Genomic DNA, 5439 nt, shown 5'->3' on the forward strand with positions numbered 1-5439 from the left:
GGGGTGAGCGGAGGAGGTGTGGTTTGGATCTGTGATGGACAGCGAGGTTAGCTTGTGCTAACGTGGTCACTCTGCATCTGCATGGAGTGCAAAGTCATCTCTACAGAATTTTCTATGGAGGTTGAGGATTTTTCTCCTCCATTTTCTACTGAGGAAGGCGCTCATGATCCAGACCAAAGGGGACAAGTAAACAGTTGGACTAATTATCTCCTTTTGGCTAACATGATAATCTAAAGCTCTACATTTGTCCGCGGCTCACCGATCACCTCATTTCTACCGTGATTACATCACGTGACTGTCGGGTGCCTTATTGGTTCAGTTGTTCCACTCTCGGTTCGTTTCATATTCAGACTTAGGAATCTCAGAGTGAACTGAAGTTCGGTCCGATTGGAAACGAAGCGAGGCTACATTTAAAAAATGGGTCAGAGTGCGGTTCCTGGTACAGTTATCTCCTGCCACAGCTCCGCGGAGAAGGTAGGTGTGTTTTCGTTGTAGTCTGGGGGCGGAGCTTGCAGCACATATTGTTCCTGGAGGGAGCTGTTTGTAACGATCTTACGTCAGCACGTTTCCAACCGCTCGTTTTCGTGGGTAAGGGAGGTGCTTCTGCAGACAGTGCAGGTTTTTAGAGGATTACTCTTAAATGCATGAACTGATCAAAATGCCATTTTGGGGTTCTTTATAGTGAAGAATGAACAGTAAAATGCATTTAAAAACCTCAAAAATGAGAATTTTCATGGTAGGGCCCCTTTAAGGAGTAATTTGCATGATGTAAGTGAATATTAATCCAATTCTGATAATTAATCACTGTTTTAAATCCAGCTCTAGTAAACATATACTTTTTTTTAATTAAGCCAAAAGTATTATTTAACAAAAATATATAGAGAGACTTTCTAAAACATAAGGAATGAATTTAGAAGTTCAGTTTGTGCTTTAAAAACAAATTAATAGCAGATATTAGGCTTTTATCGAAACGATGATCTGCTGCTGCACTTCAGAGAAAACACAAGAACAATGATGGCAGCAGAGACATCTGAGATTACCAATCTTTGAGCTCCTTTTTATATTTAAACCCCCCAATTTCTTTCATTTGTGCTCCAGAATAAAAAAAAAAAAAGAAAATCACAGCAAAAATGGCTACAGCCCCTGGTTTCCATAGCAACCACAATTTATTCTGTCTTGATATGGGGGCCTAACTTGATAATAATAAAAAAGAGAATACTAGTAATACTAAAGAAAGGTTCGTTGTCAGGTGTGTGTACCTGTGTACGTTGTGGTTGTCCTTGCCTTCCGTTTGTACCAGATTATCGGGGGAATCTAACCTTTCTCAATCCTTTTCCAATTTTTTAGTGAGCTTTGTGTTTTCCAATTCTCTGCACTCAGCTTTAGTTAACCTTCAGTCCCGTGACAGAAGCAATGAAAGGCGACTATAGTGCATGCTGGGAAAACAATTCTTTCATCTCTTATTCCATCTTTCTCTTTGACTTTCTCTCCCTGTGGATGTCTTCTTCTTCTCTACCTGTATCTTTTTTTTCTTCTCTAGCTTCTCTGCTGTCAGTCTTTTCACATGTCACTTCTTCTGACCTTGAACGCTTCAAACGGTAAACCTGAGGAGGGTGGTTCTCTTTTTTCCGTGGGATCAAGGTGAGTCTTTTATGTGTCGGAGTAGAGGCCAAATTTAGACAAGTGAGCACAAACATCTTTCTCCTGAGCAGGCTGAATGCAAGAAGACGAGGGCACATCTAAATGGGTTTAAGTCATTAAAGGGTCTAAGGAGAGCACAAGTTTTAGTTAGGATTGATTTTTGTTTTAACTCAAAGCTGATGAGGAATCACAAATAGAAAACTGGCATGTATTACAAGCTGCACAAAACAAAGTTTTAGACCTTTAGTTGCTTTGTTTTCCTCATTTATGCAAAGTCACATTTAAGAGAAACATACAAAAATTATGATACCTATAAAATAATGTGGGCAATTCTGGTTACTTCCCTTAAGCTTTAAAATACAATTGTAAAATGTTTATTACATCAACAGAGATTTTACGATTAATATCATAAAATGTATGTTTTTAAATGTACATTTTTATTTTTTCTAGAAATAAATAAAAAATATGCGTAAACTTCAATACGTGGCTTTAAATTTTATATCAAGACCGATCTGTCTTGATATAAAAATCATCAAAAAATCATGATAAAAAAAATCCGGCCTGAGGTTTTTTGGGCTAATTGCCATATATTAGGAATTCGACGCCAAAATGTTTTAGACAAAGTTCCTTTGACTGGAACTAAGGGGCCAAGCCCAACTCCTGAAAAACAAGCCCACACCATCATTCCTCCTCCACCAAATTTCACACTCAACACAGTGCAGTCTGGAATGAACCGTTCTCCTGGAAACCTCCAAACCCAGACTGGTCCATGATTCATCACTCCAGAGAAGGCGCCTCCACTGCTCTAGAGTCCAGTGGCGCCGTGCTTTACACCACTGCATCTTTGCATTGTACTTGGTGATGTGTGGCTGGGATGCAGCTGCTCAGCCATGGAAACCCATTCCAGGAAGCTCTCTGCGTTCTGTACTTGGGCTAATCTGAAGGTCGCATGAAGGTTGGAGCTCTGCAGTAATTGACTGTGCAGAAAGTCGTCAACCTCTATAGTTTTATTACATTACACCAGCCTTAGTATAATCCAACTTTACCTCCCATCTCTAGTAAATAAATATACTGAAACAAAAAAGCAAAAGTTACCAACCAAAGTTTATACAGTTCAGAAGACAGTCCCTTTTTCCCAAGATGCAAAGAAGTCTAAATATAAGACTGTCACATTGATCCCACACTTTAAAAAAGGAAGACACAGCCTGAGCTCAAACAGAAGTCTCCTCGACGTGAACTTCTATTCCAGCTGTACGTCTCCTCGGGGTTTCATGTGAAGGCAGGGGGTAGACACTGTTGGGAAAGCTCCCAGTGTGTGTTTGCTGATGTTTTTGCTGTACTTCTGTTCCTGGTTTCATGCAAATTAACCATAAATCCTTAAATATGATTTTCAGGATTGAAACTATTGTTTTCCTCCTTTTAGCATAAAATACTGAGGAGCTTTGGTGTAAAATCTTGGCCTCTTTTAACAAAAAGCAGGAGTGATTTACTATAATGTTGTAAAATAATAGCTACAAACAAGTTAAACATTACTAAACTATTTATTTTTTATTATTTTTGGAACTTTTAAGGCATTGGTGGTTCTTTTAAAATCATTAGTGGATGCTATGCCTTCAGTTGACCACCAGATGTCCCTGTATTTTTATTTTTTTATTTTTTTAAGTTAACCAAAGCTTTGAAACTTTTTAACCACAATTAGACACTAAAAACCTCAGTTTCCCAACATTACATAAACACAAATTCCCTGAAATGTTCTTATTTCCCCTTTTTCTAATGTTTGACACATCATCAATTATTTTTTGCTGATCAACTATAATGACGAAAACTGTTGCATCCAGTTGTGACGCCTTCCTGAATACCAGTATTTGTGATGATGATGCTCGGGATTTACCTCAGCTCAAAGCGCCTCCAACAAACGCACATCTGAATGAAAGAAAAATGTCACGTGACCGTCGCCGTTTCCAGGCAATTCCCCCTGCTTACAAACTGTCGTGCTTGAGCGGCACCAGCTGTTTCTGTTGATGAACATCTATACCAAGCAGCTGCTGATCTAAAAGCTCCTCAAAATGCAGACAACACCATTTGCATTTCAATGAGCTATTTGTATTTATTTATTTTTATTTTTTCCAGCTTGAATGTCAGGCTTTCGTCTGCGGCGCCAAAAGCGGCATCGCTCCTGTGAGCACGTATCTACTTTAAGCAGAAATGTCATCACTTTCAGAAAGCTGCATTCAGGGAATTTCTGTGTTTGCATATAGAGACATGTGAGAAAGCAAATGATGGTGCAGAAACATCACTTTAGGCTGCTCAAGTGATGTTGAGAAAGTCATAGTTTCCCTAAAGAAATAACATTAATACTGAACACTGTGTGAGTTTCAAAGATTTAAAACATTTGGTTTAGACATTCAAGATATTTCATCAGGTTTTACATTGTTTTAACTTATCTTTGCTCAACACTGTTTGCAAAATTATCACAAGCAATAATTTTTCTCTCATTTAAAGCTAGCATTTAGATGTAAGGAAATTATTTTTAAAATGAGTCAAATTCCTTTGATTCTATAGTCTTGGGAATACAGAAACTTGATTTAAGGCTCAAAAACTCAATTTTTGGTTCAAATCTAAGAATCTAATTAATAATAAATAAAATAATAATTAATAAAACAATCTAAGTCTCCAGGATCGTTATTATATTATCAGGAATTTTCAAGTATATTCATAATTTTTCAGTTATTCTCAAGCATGTTTTTAGGATCTTCCTATGTTTTTATTTTCCATTTTGCTACATAAACCAAACTTGAAAATACAAGAAAAAATACTCTAAGTTATCATTTGTTGTCATATTTTGATCTATTTTTTTTTACCTGTTATTGGGTATATTATATCGGGTAAAAAAAAATTGGTGTAACTTTTTATAGAAAAAGTGTTCTCGGTTTAAAGTTCAATTAATGTTGAAAAGTCAGAGTGACATTCATTTCCATTCATTTATAAAAAAGAATTTATATGTATATTCTAAGAATAAATGACATTTTTAAACTGTTTTATAAGGATTTATTAAAATAGGCCAACTTGTACTAAGATCATATTCTCATTTAGTTCACATTTTGTTCTAAAATGAGTCATTTCCATATATTACACTAGTTTTTCCCACTGTAATCAATATAAATAACAATTAGGTACCTAAGAACTTAAAACATAGAAGCAATTTGCCTAGAAGTAGAAACAATACCTATTGGGCTTCTAACATTTAATTTGAGGTGATCCTAACCTTACCCTGAATGTTTGTGGGGAACTCTGTTCTAGATTTTGATATCTTATAAGATTTCTTAAACAAAAATGACTTGCTGCATGGACAGATAATTGTACTAATTTCAAGTGATTTTCTTCTTAAGATTTTTGTTCTTTTCCCGTTTTAGGCTACCTCTTGTTGCAGTGAACAAATTGGATTTGTTTGGATGGCTTGATTGGTACCAACATATCAGAGGAGAGTCGAATTTCTAATAAACAACTGCAGAAACTGTGTCTTAAAAAAACGAAATTGTTTTTTTGATTTAGGCTATAAACTGCATAGTTAAGAGACCACTGGGAACGCTTTTAGAATAAATTAAAAGATGATCAGAGTGTCTTTCTTGTACACTTTAAGTTTTTTTAATAATTAAATTGTTTATTGTTGTCTCTCTGTCCCACAAAACATTTTCTTGCCACGTAAATCTGCAAAAGTCATTAGAGCTTCATCTTTTGGATAACAAACAGAGCGCTGTTCCTTTAAGAGTGGGTACCCACTGATTTTACAAAAGCCCT

General features: G+C 36.2%; 1 protein-coding gene across 1 annotated transcript in view; it reads right to left on the reverse strand.

Moving 5' to 3' along the window:
• lrp8 (low density lipoprotein receptor-related protein 8, apolipoprotein e receptor) overlaps positions 1-5439 on the reverse strand; it is a 183001-nt gene that overhangs the window by 21435 nt on the left and 156127 nt on the right. The window lies entirely within an intron of this gene.

This window comes from Oryzias melastigma, linkage group LG4, assembly GCF_002922805.2.
Source record: "Oryzias melastigma strain HK-1 linkage group LG4, ASM292280v2, whole genome shotgun sequence".
NCBI classification, from domain to species: domain Eukaryota; kingdom Metazoa; phylum Chordata; class Actinopteri; order Beloniformes; family Adrianichthyidae; genus Oryzias; species Oryzias melastigma.